Here is a 15,566-nt window from a genome sequence, read left to right on the forward strand (position 1 = left end):
TTAATTCTTTTCCGTTCCCCAAGAGGCAGTTTATGTAGTGTAGTGGTTATCACATTCATCTCATATGCGAAAGGTCCTCAGTTTGAAAGTAGGCAGAAACATACTTTTACTTTTTGATTTTATGAGGATTCTGTTACTATGGGTCTTCCAGGTTCAATACTTTTCCATCCTCGCAGAAGCAGTTTCTGTAGTGTAGTGGTTATCACATTCGCCTAACACACAAAAGGTCCCCAGTTTGAAAGTGGGCAAAAATATACTTTTACTGTATGATTTTATGAGGATTCTGTTACTATGGCTCTTCCAGGTTCAATACTTTTCTTTCTCCAAAGTTGCAGTTTCTGTAGTGTAGTGGTTATCACATTCGCCTAACACGTGAAAGGTCCCCAGTTCGAAACCAGGCAGAAACATTTTTATTATTTATGATTTTAGGATTTTTCTGTTATTAGTAGCAGAAAAAATATTTTTGAAAGCCCATATGCAAATTGCACTTCCAAGTTTAATTCTTTTCCGTTCCCCAAGAGGCAGTTTTTGTAGTGTAGTGGTTATCACATTCATCTCATATGCAAAAGGTCCTCAGTTTGAAAGTGGGCAGAAACATACTTTTACTTTATGATTTTATGAGGATTCTGTTACTATGGGTCTTCCAGATTCAATACTTTTCCGTCCTCACAGAGGTAGTTTCTGTAGTTTAGTGGTTATCACATGCGCCTCACACGCGAAAGGTCCCCAGTTCGAAACTGGGCAGAAACATACTTTTATGTTATGATTTTAAGAGTATTCTGTTACTATGGCTCTTCCAGGTGCAATACTTTTCCATCATCGCAGAGGCAGTTTCTGTAGTGTAGTGGTTATCACGTTTGCCTCACACGCAAAAGGTCCCCTGTTCAAAACTGGGCAGAAACATACTTTTACGTTATGATTTTAAGAGTATTCTGTTACTATGGCTCTTCCAGGTTCAATACTTTCCGTCCCCACAGAGGCAGTTTCTGTAGTGTAGTAATTATCACATTCGCCTAACACACAAAAGCTCCCCAGTTTGAAAGTGGGCAAAAACATACTTTTACTTTATGATTTTATGAGGATTCTGTTACTATGGCTCTTCCAGGTTCAATACTTTTCCTTCTCCAAAGTTGCAGTTTCTGTAGTGTAGTGGTTATCACATTCGCCTAACACGCGAAAGGTCCCCAGTTCGAAACCAGGCAGAAACATTTTTATTATTTATGATTTTAGGATTTTTCTGTTACTAGTAACAGAAAAAATATTTTTGAAAGCCCATATGCAAATTGCACTTCCAAGTTTAATTCTTTTCCGTTCCCCAAGAGGCAGTTTTTGTAGTGTAGTGGTTATCACATTCATCTCATATGCGAAAGGTCCTCAGTTTGAAAGTAGGCAGAAACATACTTTTACTTTATGATTTCATTAGTATTCTGTTACTATGGCTCTTCCAGGTTCAATACTTTTCCGTCCTCGCAGAAGCAGTTTCTGTAGTGTAGTGGTTATCACATTCGCCTCACACGCGAAAGGTCCCCTGTTCGAAACTAAGCAGAAACATATTTTTACGTTATGATTTTAATTCTGTTACTATGGCTCTTCCAGGTGTAATACTTTTCTGTTTTTGCAGAGGCAGTTTCTGTAGTGTAGTAGTTATCACGTTCGCCTCACACGCGAAAGGTCCCCAGTTCGAAACTGGGTAGAAACATACTTTTACATTATGATTTTAAGAGTATTCTGTTACTATGGCTCTTCTAGGTTCAATACTTTTCCATCCCCACAGAGGCAGTTTCTGTAGTGTAGTGGTTATCACGTTCGCCTAACACGCGAAAGGTCCCCAGTTTGAAACTGGGCAGAAACTTTTTTTTTAATTATGATTTTAGGATTTTTCTGTTACTATTAGCAGAAAAAATATTTTTGAAAGCCCATATGCAAATTGCACTTCCGAGTTTAATTCTTTTCAGTTCTCCAAGAGGCAGTTTTTGTAGTGTAGTGGTTATCACATTCATCTCATATGCGAAAGGTCCTCAGTTTGAAAGTAGGCAGAAACATACTTTTACTTTATGATTTTATGAGGATTCTGTTACTATAGATCTTCCAGGTTGAATACGTTTCCGTCCTCTCAGAAGCAGTTTCTGTAGTGTAGTGGTTATCACGATCGCCTCACACGTGAAAGGTCCCCTGTTCGAAACTGGGCCGAAACATACTTTTAGGTTATGATTTTATTTCTGTTACTATGGCTCTTCCAGGTGCAATACTTTTCCGTTTTGGCAGAGGCAGTTTCTGTACTGTAGTGGTTATCACGTTCGCCTCACACGCGAAACGTCCCCAGTTCAAAACTGGGCAGAAACATACTTTTACGTTATGATTTTAAGAGTATTCTATTACTATGGCTCTTCCAGGTTGAATACTTTTCCGTCCCCACAGAGGCAGTTTCTGTAGTGTAGTGGTTATCACATTCGCCTAACACGCGAAAGGTCCCCTGTTTGAAAGTGGGCAAAAACATACTTTTACTTTATGATTTTATGAGGATTCTTTTACTATGGGTCTTCCAGGTTCACTTTTCTGTCCCCGCAGAGGCAGTTTCTGTAGTGTAGTGGTTATCACGTTCGCCTCACACGCGAAAGGTCCCCAGTTTGAAAGTGGGCAGAAACATACTTTTACTATCAATACTTTTCTGTCCCCGCAGAGACAGTTTCTGTAGTGTAGTGGTTATCACGTTCGCCTAACACGCGAAAGGTCCCCAGTTTGAAACTGGGCAGAAACTTTTTTTTATTTATCATTTTAGGATTTTTCAGTTACTATTAGCAGAAAAAATATTTTTGAAAGCCCATATGCAAATTGCACTTCCGAGTTTAATTCTTTTCAGTTCTCCAAGAGGCAGTTTTTGTAGTGTAGTGGTTATCACATTCATCTCATGTGCGAAAGGTCCTCAGTTTGAAAGTAGGCAGAAACATACTTATACTTTATGATTTTATGAGTATTCTGTTACCTTTGGGTCTTCCAGGTTCAATACTTTTCCATCATCGCAGAGGTAGTTTCTATAGTGTAGTGGTTATCACGTTTGCCTCACACGTGAAAGGTCCCCAGTTCGAAACTGGGCAGAAACATACTTTTATGTTATGATTTTAAGAGTATTCTGTTACTATGGCTCTTCCAGGTGCAATACTTTTCCGTCCTCGCAGAGGCAGTTTCTGTATTGTAGTGGTTATCACATACGCCTAACACACAAAAGGTCCCCAGTTTGAAAGTGGGCAAAAACATACTTTTACTTTATGATTTTATGAGGATTCTTTTACTATGGGTCTTCCAGGTTCAATACTTTTCCATCTCCAAAGATGCAGTTTCTGTAGTGTAGTGGTTATCACATTCGCCTAACACACGAAAGGTCCCCAGTTCAAAACTGGGCAGAAACATTTTTATTATTTATGATTTTAGGATTTTTCTGTTACGAGTAGCAGAAAAAATATTTTTGAAAGCCCATATGCAAATTGCACTTCCAAGTTTAATTCTTTTCCGTTCCCCAAGAGGCAGCTTTTGTAGTGTAGTGGTTATCACATTCATCTCATATGCGAAAGGTCCTCAGTTTGAAAGTAGACAGAAACATACTTTTACTTTATGATTTTATGAGGATTCTGTTACTATGGATCTTCCAGGTTCAATACTTTTCCGACCTCGCAGAAGCAGTTTCTGTAGTGTAGTGGTTATCACGTTCGCCTCACACGCGAAGGGTCCCCTGTTCGAAACTGGGCAGAAATATACTTTTACGTTATGATTTTAATTCTGTTACTATGGCTCTTCCAGGTGCAATACTTTTCCATTTTGGCAGAGACAGTTTCTGTAGTGTAGTGGTTATCACGTTCGCCTCACACGCGAAACGTCCCCAGTTCGAAACTGGGCAGAAACATACTTTTACGTTATGATTTTAAGAGTATTCTATTACTATGGCTCTTCCAGGTTCAATACTTTTCCGTCCCCACAGAGGCAGTTTCTGTAGTGTAGTTTTTATCACATTCGCCTAACACGCGAAAGGTCCCCAGTTTGAAAGTGGGCAAAAACATACTTTTACTTTATGATTTTATGAGGATTCTTCTACTATGGGTCTTCCAGGTTCAATACTTTTCTGTCCCCGCAGAGGCAGTTTCTGTAGTGTAGTGGTTATCACGTTCGCCTCACACATGAAAGGTCCCCAGTTTGAAAGTGGGCAGAAACATACTTTTACTTTCAATACCTTTCTGTCCCCGCAGAGACAGTTTCAGTAGTGTAGTTGTTATCACGTTCGCCTAACACGCGAAAGGTCCCCAGTTTGAAACTGGGCAGAAACTTTTTTTTATTTATGATTTTAGGATTTTTCAGTTACTATTAGCAGAAAAAATATTTTTGAAAGCCCATATGCAAATTGCACTTCCGAGTTTAATTCTTTTCAGTTCTCCAAGAGGCAGTTTTTGTAGTGTAGTGGTTATCACATTCATCTCATATGCGAAAGTTCCTCAGTTTGAAAGTAGGCAGAAACATACTTTTACTTTATGATTTTATGAGTATTCTGTTACCTATGGGTCTTCCAGGTTCAATACTTTTCCACCATCGCAGAGGTAGTTTCTGTAGTGTAGTGGTTATCACATTCGCCTAACACACGAAAGGTCCCCAGTTCGAAACTGGGCAGAAACATTTTTATTATTTATGATTTTAGGATTTTTCTGTTACGAGTAGCAGAAAAAATATTTTTGAAAGCCCATATGCAAATTGCACTTCCAAGTTTAATTCTTTTCCGTTCCCCAAGAGGCAGCTTTTGTAGTGTAGTGGTTATCACATTCATCTCATATGCGAAAGGTCCTCAGTTTGAAAGTAGGCAGAAACATACTTTTACTTTATGATTTTATGAGGATTCTGTTACTATGGGTCTTCCAGGTTCAATACTTTTCCGACCTCGCAGAAGCGGTTTCTGTAGTGTAGTGGTTATCACGTTCGCCTCACACGCGAAAGGTCCCCAGTTTGAAAGTGGGCAAAAACATACTTTTACTTTATGATTTTATGAGGATTCTTTTACTATGGGTCTTCCAGGTTCAATACTTTTCTGTCCCCGCAGAGGCAGTTTCTGTAGTGTAGTGGTTATCACGTTCGCCTCACACGCGAAAGGTCCCCAGTTTGAAAGTGGGCAGAAACATACTTTTACTTTCAATACCTTTCTGTCCACGCAGAGACAGTTTCTGTAGTGTAGTGCTTATCACGTTCGCCTAACACGCGAAAGGTCCCCAGTTTGAAACTGGGCAGAAACTTTTTTTTATTTATGATTTTAGGATTTTTCAGTTACTATTAGCAGAAAAAATATTTTTGAAAGCCCATATGCAAATTGCACTTCCGAGTTTAATTCTTTTCAGTTCTCCAAGAGGCAGTTTTTGTAGTGTAGTGGTTATCACATTCATCTCATATGCGAAAGGTCCTCAGTTTGAAAGTAGGCAGAAACATACTTTTACTTTATGATTTTATGAGTATTCTGTTACCTATGGGTCTTCCAGGTTCAATACTTTTCCACCATCGCAGAGGTAGTTTCTGTAGTGTAGTGGTTATCACATTCGCCTAACACACGAAAGGTCCCCAGTTCAAAACTGGGCTGAAACATTTTTATTATTTATGATTTTAGGATTTTTCTGTTACGAGTAGCAGAAAAAATATTTTTGAAAGCCCATATGCAAATTGCACTTCCAAGTTTAATTATTTTCCGTTCCCCAAGAGGCAGCTTGTGTAGTGTAGTGGTTATCACATTCATCTCATATGCGAAAGGTCCTCAGTTTGAAAGTAGGCAGAAACATACTTTTACTTTATGATTTTATGAGGATTCTGTTACTATGGGTCTTCCAGGTTCAATACTTTTCCGACCTCGCAGAAGCGGTTTCTGTAGTGTAGTGGTTATCACGTTTGCCTCACACGCGAAAGGTCCCCTGCTTGAAACTGGGCAGAAATATACTTTTACGTTATGATTTTAATTCTGTTACTATGGCTCTTCCAGGTGCAATACTTTTCAGTTTTGGCAGAGGCAGTTTCTGTAGTGTAGTGGTTATCACGTTCGCCTCACTCGCGAAACGTCCCCTGTTCGAAACTGGGCAGAAACATACTTTTACGTTATGATTTTAAGAGTATTCTATTACTATGGCTCTTCCAGGTTCAATACTTTTCCGTCCCCACAGAGGCAGTTTCTGTAGTGTAGTGGTTATCACATTCGCCTAACACGCGAAAGGTCCCCAGTTTGAAAGTGGGCAAAAACATACTTTTACTTTATGATTTTATGAGGATTCTTTTACTATGGGTCTTCCAGGTAAAATACTTTTCTGTCCCCGCAGAGGCAGTTTCTGTAGTGTAGTGGTTATCACGTTCGCCTCACACGCGAAAGGTCCCCAGTTTGAAACTGGGCAGAAACTTTTTTTTTAATTATGATTTTAGGATTTTTCTGTTACTATTAGCAGAAAAAATATTTTTGAAAGCCCATATGCAAATTGCACTTCCGAGTTTAATTCTTTTCAGTTCTCCAAGAGGCAGTTTTTGTAGTGTAGTGGTTATCACATTCATCTCATATGCGAAAGGTCCTCAGTTTGAAAGTAGGCAGAAACATACTTTTACTTTATGATTTTATGAGGATTCTGTTACTATAGATCTTCCAGGTTGAATACATTTCCGTCCTCTCAGAAGCAGTTTCTGTAGTGTAGTGGTTATCACGATCGCCTCACACGTGAAAGGTCCCCTGTTCGAAACTGGGCCGAAACATACTTTTAGGTTATGATTTTATTTCTGTTACTATGGCTCTTCCAGGTGCAATACTTTTCCGTTTTGGCAGAGGCAGTTTCTGTACTGTAGTGGTTATCACGTTCGCCTCACACGCGAAACGTCCCCAGTTCAAAACTGGGCAGAAACATACTTTTACGTTATGATTTTAAGAGTATTCTATTACTATGGCTCTTCCAGGTTGAATACTTTTCCGTCCCCACAGAGGCAGTTTCTGTAGTGTAGTGGTTATCACATTCGCCTAACACGCGAAAGGTCCCCTGTTTGAAAGTGGGCAAAAACATACTTTTACTTTATGATTTTATGAGGATTCTTTTACTATGGGTCTTCCAGGTTCACTTTTCTGTCCCCGCAGAGGCAGTTTCTGTAGTGTAGTGGTTATCACGTTCGCCTCACACGCGAAAGGTCCCCAGTTTGAAAGTGGGCAGAAACATACTTTTACTATCAATACTTTTCTGTCCCCGCAGAGACAGTTTCTGTAGTGTAGTGGTTATCACATTCGCCTAACACGCGAAAGGTCCCCAGTTTGAAACTGGGCAGAAACTTTTTTTTATTTATCATTTTAGGATTTTTCAGTTACTATTAGCAGAAAAAATATTTTTGAAAGCCCATATGCAAATTGCACTTCCGAGTTTAATTCTTTTCAGTTCTCCAAGAGGCAGTTTTTGTAGTGTAGTGGTTATCACATTCATCTCATATGCGAAAGGTCCTCAGTTTGAAAGTAGGCAGAAACATACTTTTACTTTATGATTTTATGAGTATTCTGTTACCTTTGGGTCTTCCAGGTTCAATACTTTTCCATCATCGCAGAGGTAGTTTCTATAGTGTAGTGGTTATCACGTTTGCCTCACACGTGAAAGGTCCCCAGTTCGAAACTGGGCAGAAACATACTTTTATGTTATGATTTTAAGAGTATTCTGTTACTATGGCTCTTCCAGGTGCAATACTTTTCCGTCCTCGCAGAGGCAGTTTCTGTAGTGTAGTGGTTATCACATACGCCTAACACACAAAAGGTCCCCAGTTTGAAAGTGGGCAAAAACATACTTTTACTTTATGATTTTATGAGGATTCTTTTACTATGGGTCTTCCAGGTTCAATACTTTTCCATCTCCAAAGATGCAGTTTCTGTAGTGTAGTGGTTATCACATTCGCCTAACACACGAAAGGTCCCCAGTTCAAAACTGGGCAGAAACATTTTTATTATTTATGATTTTAGGATTTTTCTGTTACGAGTAGCAGAAAAAATATTTTTGAAAGCCCATATGCAAATTGCACTTCCAAGTTTAATTCTTTTCCGTTCCCCAAGAGGCAGCTTTTGTAGTGTAGTGGTTATCACATTCATCTCATATGCGAAAGGTCCTCAGTTTGAAAGTAGACAGAAACATACTTTTACTTTATGATTTTATGAGGATTCTGTTACTATGGATCTTCCAGGTTCAATACTTTTCCGACCTCGCAGAAGCAGTTTCTGTAGTGTAGTGGTTATCACGTTCGCCTCACACGCGAAAGGTCCCCTGTTCGAAACTGGGCAGAAATATACTTTTACGTTATGATTTTAATTCTGTTACTATGGCTCTTCCAGGTGCAATACTTTTCCATTTTGGCAGAGACAGTTTCTGTAGTGTAGTGGTTATCACGTTCGCCTCACACGCGAAACGTCCCCAGTTCGAAACTGGGCAGAAACATACTTTTACGTTATGATTTTAAGAGTATTCTATTACTATGGCTCTTCCAGGTTCAATACTTTTCCGTCCCCACAGAGGCAGTTTCTGTAGTGTAGTTTTTATCACATTCGCCTAACACGCGAAAGGTCCCCAGTTTGAAAGTGGGCAAAAACATACTTTTACTTTATGATTTTATGAGGATTCTTCTACTATGGGTCTTCCAGGTTCAATACTTTTCTGTCCCCGCAGAGGCAGTTTCTGTAGTGTAGTGGTTATCACGTTCGCCTCACACACGAAAGGTCCCCAGTTTGAAAGTGGGCAGAAACATACTTTTACTTTCAATACCTTTCTGTCCCCGCAGAGACAGTTTCTGTAGTGTAGTTGTTATCACGTTCGCCTAACACGCGAAAGGTCCCCAGTTTGAAACTGGGCAGAAACTTTTTTTTATTTATGATTTTAGGATTTTTCAGTTACTATTAGCAGAAAAAATATTTTTGAAAGCCCATATGCAAATTGCACTTCCGAGTTTAATTCTTTTCAGTTCTCCAAGAGGCAGTTTTTGTAGTGTAGTGGTTATCACATTCATCTCATATGCGAAAGTTCCTCAGTTTGAAAGTAGGCAGAAACATACTTTTACTTTATGATTTTATGAGTATTCTGTTACCTATGGGTCTTCCAGGTTCAATACTTTTCCACCATCGCATAGGTAGTTTCTGTAGTGTAGTGGTTATCACATTCGCCTAACACACGAAAGGTCCCCAGTTCGAAACTGGGCAGAAACATTTTTATTATTTATGATTTTAGGATTTTTCTGTTACGAGTAGCAGAAAAAATATTTTTGAAAGCCCATATGCAAATTGCACTTCCAAGTTTAATTCTTTTCCGTTCCCCAAGAGGCAGCTTTTGTAGTGTAGTGGTTATCACATTCATCTCATATGCGAAAGGTCCTCAGTTTGAAAGTAGGCAGAAACATACTTTTACTTTATGATTTTATGAGGATTCTGTTACTATGGGTCTTCCAGGTTCAATACTTTTCCGACCTCGCAGAAGCGGTTTCTGTAGTGTAGTGGTTATCACGTTCGCCTCACACGCGAAAGGTCCCCAGTTTGAAAGTGGGCAAAAACATACTTTTACTTTATGATTTTATGAGGATTCTTTTACTATGGGTCTTCCAGGTTCAATACTTTTCTGTCCCCGCAGAGGCAGTTTCTGTAGTGTAGTGGTTATCACGTTCGCCTCACACGCGAAAGGTCCCCAGTTTGAAAGTGGGCAGAAACATACTTTTACTTTCAATACCTTTCTGTCCACGCAGAGACAGTTTCTGTAGTGTAGTGCTTATCACGTTCGCCTAACACGCGAAAGGTCCCCAGTTTGAAACTGGGCAGAAACTTTTTTTTATTTATGATTTTAGGATTTTTCAGTTACTATTAGCAGAAAAAATATTTTTGAAAGCCCATATGCAAATTGCACTTCCGAGTTTAATTCTTTTCAGTTCTCCAAGAGGCAGTTTTTGTAGTGTAGTGGTTATCACATTCATCTCATATGCGAAAGGTCCTCAGTTTGAAAGTAGGCAGAAACATACTTTTACTTTATGATTTTATGAGTATTCTGTTACCTATGGGTCTTCCAGGTTCAATACTTTTCCACCATCGCAGAGGTAGTTTCTGTAGTGTAGTGGTTATCACATTCGCCTAACACACGAAAGGTCCCCAGTTCAAAACTGGGCTGAAACATTTTTATTATTTATGATTTTAGGATTTTTCTGTTACGAGTCGCAGAAAAAATATTTTTGAAAGCCCATATGCAAATTGCACTTCCAAGTTTAATTCTTTTCCGTTCCCCAAGAGGCAGCTTGTGTAGTGTAGTGGTTATCACATTCATCTCATATGCGAAAGGTCCTCAGTTTGAAAGTAGGCAGAAACATACTTTTACTTTATGATTTTATGAGGATTCTGTTACTATGGGTCTTCCAGGTTCAATACTTTTCCGACCTCGCAGAAGCGGTTTCTGTAGTGTAGTGGTTATCACGTTTGCCTCACACGCGAAAGGTCCCCTGTTTGAAACTGGGCAGAAATATACTTTTACGTTATGATTTTAATTCTGTTACTATGGCTCTTCCAGGTGCAATACTTTTCAGTTTTGGCAGAGGCAGTTTCTGTAGTGTAGTGGTTATCACGTTCGCCTCACTCGCGAAACGTCCCCTGTTCGAAACTGGGCAGAAACATACTTTTACGTTATGATTTTAAGAGTATTCTATTACTATGGCTCTTCCAGGTTCAATACTTTTCCGTCCCCACAGAGGCAGTTTCTGTAGTGTAGTGGTTATCACATTCGCCTAACACGCGAAAGGTCCCCAGTTTGAAAGTGGGCAAAAACATACTTTTACTTTATGATTTTATGAGGATTCTTTTACTATGGGTCTTCCAGGTAAAATACTTTTCTGTCCCCGCAGAGGCAGTTTCTGTAGTGTAGTGGTTATCACGTTCGCCTCACACGCGAAAGGTCCCCAGTTTGAAAGTGGGCAGAAACATACTTTTACTTTCAATACCTTTCTGTCCCCGCAGAGACAGTTTCTGTAGTGTAGTGGTTATCACGTTCGCCTAACACGCGAAAGGTCCCCAGTTTGAAACTGGGCAGAAACTTTTTTTTATTTATGATTTTAGGATTTTTCAGTTACTATTAGCAGAAAAAATATTTTTGAAAGCCCATATGCAAATTGCACTTCCGAGTTTAATTCTTTTCAGTTCTCCAAGAGGCAGTTTTTGTAGTGTAGTGGTTATCACATTCATCTCATATGCGAAAGGTCCTCAGTTTGAAAGTAGGCAGAAACATACTTTTACTTTATGATTTTATGAGTATTCTGTTACCTATGGGTCTTCCAGGTTGAATACTTTTCCACCATCGCAGAGGTAGTATCTGTAGTGTAGTGGTTATCACATACGCCTAACACACAAAAGGTCCCCAGTTTGAAACTGGGCAGAAACATATTTATGATTTTAGGATTTTTCTGTTACGAGTAGCAGAAAAAATATTTTTGAAAGCCCATATGCAAATTGCACTTCCAAGTTTAATTCTTTTCCGTTCCCCAAGAGGCAGTTTTTGTAGTGTAGTGGTTATCACATTCATCTCATATGCGAAAGGTCCTCAGTTTGAAAGTAGGCAGAAACATACTTTTACTTTATGATTTTATGAGTATTCTGTTACCTTTGGGTCTTCCAGGTTCAATACTTTTCCATCATCGCAGAGGTAGTTTCTATAGTGTAGTGGTTATCACGTTTGCCTCACACGTGAAAGGTCCCCAGTTCGAAACTGGGCAGAAACATACTTTTATGTTATGATTTTAAGAGTATTCTGTTGCTATGGCTCTTCCAGGTGCAATACTTTTCCGTCCTCGCAGAGGCAGTTTCTGTAGTGTAGTGGTTATCACATACGCCTAACACACAAAAGGTCCCCAGTTTGAAAGTGGGCAAAAACATACTTTTACTTTATGATTTTATGAGGATTCTTTTACTATGGGTCTTCCAGGTTCAATACTTTTCCATCTCCAAAGATGCAGTTTCTGTAGTGTAGTGGTTATCACATTCGCCTAACACACGAAAGGTCCCCAGTTCAAAACTGGGCAGAAACATTTTTATTATTTATGATTTTAGGATTTTTCTGTTACGAGTAGCAGAAAAAATATTTTTGAAAGCCCATATGCAAATTGCACTTCCAAGTTTAATTCTTTTCCGTTCCCCAAGAGGCAGCTTTTGTAGTGTAGTGGTTATCACATTCATCTCATATGCGAAAGGTCCTCAGTTTGAAAGTAGACAGAAACATACTTTTACTTTATGATTTTATGAGGATTCTGTTACTATGGGTCTTCCAGGTTCAATACTTTTCCGACCTCGCAGAAGCAGTTTCTGTAGTGTAGTGGTTATCACGTTCGCCTCACACGCGAAGGGTCCCCTGTTCGAAACTGGGCAGAAATATACTTTTACGTTATGATTTTAATTCTGTTACTATGGCTCTTCCAGGTGCAATACTTTTCCATTTTGGCAGAGACAGTTTCTGTAGTGTAGTGGTTATCACGTTCGCCTCACACGCGAAACGTCCCCAGTTCGAAACTGGGCAGAAACATACTTTTACGTTATGATTTTAAGAGTATTCTATTACTATGGCTCTTCCAGGTTCAATACTTTTCCGTCCCCACAGAGGCAGTTTCTGTAGTGTAGTTTTTATCACATTCGCCTAACACGCGAAAGGTCCCCAGTTTGAAAGTGGGCAAAAACATACTTTTACTTTATGATTTTATGAGGATTCTTCTACTATGGGTCTTCCAGGTTCAATACTTTTCTGTCCCCGCAGAGGCAGTTTCTGTAGTGTAGTGGTTATCACGTTCGCCTCACACACGAAAGGTCCCCAGTTTGAAAGTGGGCAGAAACATACTTTTACTTTCAATACCTTTCTGTCCCCGCAGAGACAGTTTCTGTAGTGTAGTTGTTATCACGTTCGCCTAACACGCGAAAGGTCCCCAGTTTGAAACTGGGCAGAAACTTTTTTTTATTTATGATTTTAGGATTTTTCAGTTACTATTAGCAGAAAAAATATTTTTGAAAGCCCATATGCAAATTGCACTTCCGAGTTTAATTCTTTTCAGTTCTCCAAGAGGCAGTTTTTGTAGTGTAGTGGTTATCACATTCATCTCATATGCGAAAGTTCCTCAGTTTGAAAGTAGGCAGAAACATACTTTTACTTTATGATTTTATGAGTATTCTGTTACCTATGGGTCTTCCAGGTTCAATACTTTTCCACCATCGCAGAGGTAGTTTCTGTAGTGTAGTGGTTATCACATTCGCCTAACACACGAAAGGTCCCCAGTTCGAAACTGGGCAGAAACATTTTTATTATTTATGATTTTAGGATTTTTCTGTTACGAGTAGCAGAAAAAATATTTTTGAAAGCCCATATGCAAATTGCACTTCCAAGTTTAATTCTTTTCCGTTCCCCAAGAGGCAGCTTTTGTAGTGTAGTGGTTATCACATTCATCTCATATGCGAAAGGTCCTCAGTTTGAAAGTAGGCAGAAACATACTTTTACTTTATGATTTTATGAGGATTCTGTTACTATGGGTCTTCCAGGTTCAATACTTTTCCGACCTCGCAGAAGCGGTTTCTGTAGTGTAGTGGTTATCACGTTCGCCTCACACGCGAAAGGTCCCCAGTTTGAAAGTGGGCAAAAACATACTTTTACTTTATGATTTTATGAGGATTCTTTTACTATGGGTCTTCCAGGTTCAATACTTTTCCGACCTCGCAGAAGCGGTTTCTGTAGTGTAGTGATTATCACAATCGCCTAACACGCGAAAGGTCCCCAGTTTGAAAGTGGGCAGAAACATACTTTTACTTTCAATACTTTTCCGTCCCCGCAGAGGCAGTTTCTGTAGTGTAGTGGTTATCACGTTCGCCTAACACGTGAAAGGTCCCAAGTTTGAAGCTGGGCAGAAACTTTTTTTTTATTTATGATTTTAGGATTTTTCTGTTACTATTAGCAGAAAAAATATTTTTGAAAGCCCATATGCAAATTGCACTTCCGAGTTAAATTCTTTTCAGTTCTCCAAGAGGCAGTTGTTGTAGTGTAGTGGTTATCATATTCATCTCATATGCGAAAGGTCCTCAGTTTGAAAGTAGGCAGAAACATACTTCTACATTATGATTTTATTAGTATTCTGTTACTATGGCTCTTCCAGGTTCAATACTTTTCCGTTGGCACAGACGCAGTTTCTGTAGTGTAGTGGTTATCACGTTAACCTCACACTCGAAAGATCTTCAGTTTGAAAGTGGGGCAGAAACATACTTTTACATTATGATTTTAAGAGTATTCTGTTACTATGACTCTTCCAGGTTCAATACTTTGCCACTCCACAAGAGGCTGTTTCTGTAGTGTAGTGGTTATCACATTCGCCTAACACGCGAAAGGTCCCCTCTTTGAAACTGGGCAGAAATTCATTTTTTATTTAGGATTTTTCTGTTACTTTTAGTAGAAAAAATAATTTTGGAAGCCCATATGCAAATTGCACTTCCAAGTTTAATTCTTTTCCGTTCCCCAAGAGGCAGTTATTGTAGTGTAGTGGTTATCACATTCATCTCATATGCGAAGGGTCCTTAGTTTGAAAGTGGGCAGAAACATACTTTTACTTTATGATTTTATGAGGATTCTGTTACTATGGGTCTTCCAGGTTCAATACTTTTCCGTCGTCGCAGAGGTAGTTTCTGTAGTGTAGTGGTTATCACGTTCGCCTCACACGCGAAAGTTCCCCAGTTCAAAACTGGGCAGAAACATACTTTTATGTTATGATTGTAAGAGTACTCTGTTACTATGGCTCTTCCAGGTGCAATACTTTTCCATCCTCGCAGAGGCACTTTCTGTAGTGTAGTGGTTATCACGTTCTCCTAACATGCGAAAGGTCCCCAGTTCGAAACTGGGCAGAAACATTTTTATTATTTATGATTTTTGGATTTTTCTGTTACGAGTAGCAGAAAAAATATTTTTGAAAGCCCTTATGCAAATTGCACTTCCAAGTTTAATTCTTTTCCGTTCCCCAAGAGGCAGCTTTTGTATTGTAGTGGTTATCACATTCATGTCATCTGCGAAAGGTCCTCAGTTTGAAAGTAAGCAGAAACATACTTTTAATTTATGATTTTATGAGGATTCTGTTACTATGGGTCTTCCAGGTTTAATACTTTTCTGACCTCGCAGAAGCAGTTTCTGTAGTGTAGTGGTTATCACGTTCGCCTCACACGCGAAAGGTCCCCTGTTCGAAACTGGGCAGAAATATACTTTTACGTTATGATTTTAATTCTGTTACTATGGCTCTTCCAGGTTCAATACTTTTCCGCCCCACAGAGGCAGTTTCTGTAGTGTAGTGGTTATCACATTCGCCTAACACGCGAAAGGTCCCCAGTTTGAAAGTGGGCAAAAACATACTTTTACTTTATGATTTTATGAGGATTCTTTTACTATGGGTCTTCCAGGTTCAATACTTTTCTGTCCCCGCAGAGGCAGTTTCTGTAGTGTAGTGGTTATCACGTTCACCTCACACGCGAAAGGTCCCCAGTTTGAAACTGGGCAGAAACTTTTTTTTTATTTATGATT

The 15,566-nt window shown here is 39.2% G+C and overlaps 25 non-coding genes across 25 annotated transcripts; all 25 read left to right on the plus strand.

The window, feature by feature from the left end:
• Positions 1-334: 334 nt before the first annotated feature.
• On the plus strand, positions 335-407 carry TRNAV-AAC (transfer RNA valine (anticodon AAC)). Its single transcript has one exon. It is a non-coding gene; the product is annotated as a tRNA-Val (tRNA).
• Positions 408-830: 423 nt separating this feature from the next.
• Positions 831-903, plus strand: TRNAV-CAC (transfer RNA valine (anticodon CAC)). Its single transcript has one exon. It is a non-coding gene; the product is annotated as a tRNA-Val (tRNA).
• A 232-nt stretch (positions 904-1,135) lies between these two features.
• TRNAV-AAC (transfer RNA valine (anticodon AAC)) lies at positions 1,136-1,208 on the plus strand. The gene has a single exon. It is a non-coding gene; the product is annotated as a tRNA-Val (tRNA).
• A 418-nt stretch (positions 1,209-1,626) lies between these two features.
• Positions 1,627-1,699, plus strand: TRNAV-CAC (transfer RNA valine (anticodon CAC)). The gene has a single exon. It is a non-coding gene; the product is annotated as a tRNA-Val (tRNA).
• Positions 1,700-1,779: 80 nt separating this feature from the next.
• On the plus strand, positions 1,780-1,852 carry TRNAV-AAC (transfer RNA valine (anticodon AAC)). Its single transcript has one exon. It is a non-coding gene; the product is annotated as a tRNA-Val (tRNA).
• An 833-nt stretch (positions 1,853-2,685) lies between these two features.
• On the plus strand, positions 2,686-2,758 carry TRNAV-AAC (transfer RNA valine (anticodon AAC)). Its single transcript has one exon. It is a non-coding gene; the product is annotated as a tRNA-Val (tRNA).
• A 576-nt stretch (positions 2,759-3,334) lies between these two features.
• TRNAV-AAC (transfer RNA valine (anticodon AAC)) lies at positions 3,335-3,407 on the plus strand. Its single transcript has one exon. It is a non-coding gene; the product is annotated as a tRNA-Val (tRNA).
• A 418-nt stretch (positions 3,408-3,825) lies between these two features.
• TRNAV-CAC (transfer RNA valine (anticodon CAC)) lies at positions 3,826-3,898 on the plus strand. Its single transcript has one exon. It is a non-coding gene; the product is annotated as a tRNA-Val (tRNA).
• A 688-nt stretch (positions 3,899-4,586) lies between these two features.
• TRNAV-AAC (transfer RNA valine (anticodon AAC)) lies at positions 4,587-4,659 on the plus strand. Its single transcript has one exon. It is a non-coding gene; the product is annotated as a tRNA-Val (tRNA).
• Positions 4,660-5,194: 535 nt separating this feature from the next.
• TRNAV-AAC (transfer RNA valine (anticodon AAC)) lies at positions 5,195-5,267 on the plus strand. Its single transcript has one exon. It is a non-coding gene; the product is annotated as a tRNA-Val (tRNA).
• A 270-nt stretch (positions 5,268-5,537) lies between these two features.
• Positions 5,538-5,610, plus strand: TRNAV-AAC (transfer RNA valine (anticodon AAC)). The gene has a single exon. It is a non-coding gene; the product is annotated as a tRNA-Val (tRNA).
• Positions 5,611-6,334: 724 nt separating this feature from the next.
• Positions 6,335-6,407, plus strand: TRNAV-CAC (transfer RNA valine (anticodon CAC)). Its single transcript has one exon. It is a non-coding gene; the product is annotated as a tRNA-Val (tRNA).
• Positions 6,408-7,240: 833 nt separating this feature from the next.
• On the plus strand, positions 7,241-7,313 carry TRNAV-AAC (transfer RNA valine (anticodon AAC)). Its single transcript has one exon. It is a non-coding gene; the product is annotated as a tRNA-Val (tRNA).
• A 576-nt stretch (positions 7,314-7,889) lies between these two features.
• Positions 7,890-7,962, plus strand: TRNAV-AAC (transfer RNA valine (anticodon AAC)). Its single transcript has one exon. It is a non-coding gene; the product is annotated as a tRNA-Val (tRNA).
• A 418-nt stretch (positions 7,963-8,380) lies between these two features.
• On the plus strand, positions 8,381-8,453 carry TRNAV-CAC (transfer RNA valine (anticodon CAC)). The gene has a single exon. It is a non-coding gene; the product is annotated as a tRNA-Val (tRNA).
• A 345-nt stretch (positions 8,454-8,798) lies between these two features.
• Positions 8,799-8,871, plus strand: TRNAV-AAC (transfer RNA valine (anticodon AAC)). Its single transcript has one exon. It is a non-coding gene; the product is annotated as a tRNA-Val (tRNA).
• Positions 8,872-9,141: 270 nt separating this feature from the next.
• On the plus strand, positions 9,142-9,214 carry TRNAV-AAC (transfer RNA valine (anticodon AAC)). The gene has a single exon. It is a non-coding gene; the product is annotated as a tRNA-Val (tRNA).
• A 535-nt stretch (positions 9,215-9,749) lies between these two features.
• Positions 9,750-9,822, plus strand: TRNAV-AAC (transfer RNA valine (anticodon AAC)). Its single transcript has one exon. It is a non-coding gene; the product is annotated as a tRNA-Val (tRNA).
• Positions 9,823-10,092: 270 nt separating this feature from the next.
• Positions 10,093-10,165, plus strand: TRNAV-AAC (transfer RNA valine (anticodon AAC)). Its single transcript has one exon. It is a non-coding gene; the product is annotated as a tRNA-Val (tRNA).
• Positions 10,166-11,001: 836 nt separating this feature from the next.
• Positions 11,002-11,074, plus strand: TRNAV-AAC (transfer RNA valine (anticodon AAC)). Its single transcript has one exon. It is a non-coding gene; the product is annotated as a tRNA-Val (tRNA).
• Positions 11,075-11,987: 913 nt separating this feature from the next.
• TRNAV-AAC (transfer RNA valine (anticodon AAC)) lies at positions 11,988-12,060 on the plus strand. The gene has a single exon. It is a non-coding gene; the product is annotated as a tRNA-Val (tRNA).
• A 418-nt stretch (positions 12,061-12,478) lies between these two features.
• On the plus strand, positions 12,479-12,551 carry TRNAV-CAC (transfer RNA valine (anticodon CAC)). The gene has a single exon. It is a non-coding gene; the product is annotated as a tRNA-Val (tRNA).
• A 345-nt stretch (positions 12,552-12,896) lies between these two features.
• Positions 12,897-12,969, plus strand: TRNAV-AAC (transfer RNA valine (anticodon AAC)). Its single transcript has one exon. It is a non-coding gene; the product is annotated as a tRNA-Val (tRNA).
• A 270-nt stretch (positions 12,970-13,239) lies between these two features.
• Positions 13,240-13,312, plus strand: TRNAV-AAC (transfer RNA valine (anticodon AAC)). Its single transcript has one exon. It is a non-coding gene; the product is annotated as a tRNA-Val (tRNA).
• A 1,367-nt stretch (positions 13,313-14,679) lies between these two features.
• On the plus strand, positions 14,680-14,752 carry TRNAV-CAC (transfer RNA valine (anticodon CAC)). Its single transcript has one exon. It is a non-coding gene; the product is annotated as a tRNA-Val (tRNA).
• Positions 14,753-15,566: the final 814 nt, after the last annotated feature.

This window comes from Taudactylus pleione, unplaced genomic scaffold (genome assembly GCF_031769625.1).
Source record: "Taudactylus pleione unplaced genomic scaffold, aTauple2 ptg000050l, whole genome shotgun sequence".
In the NCBI taxonomy this organism is placed as follows: Eukaryota; Metazoa; Chordata; class Amphibia; order Anura; family Myobatrachidae; genus Taudactylus; species Taudactylus pleione.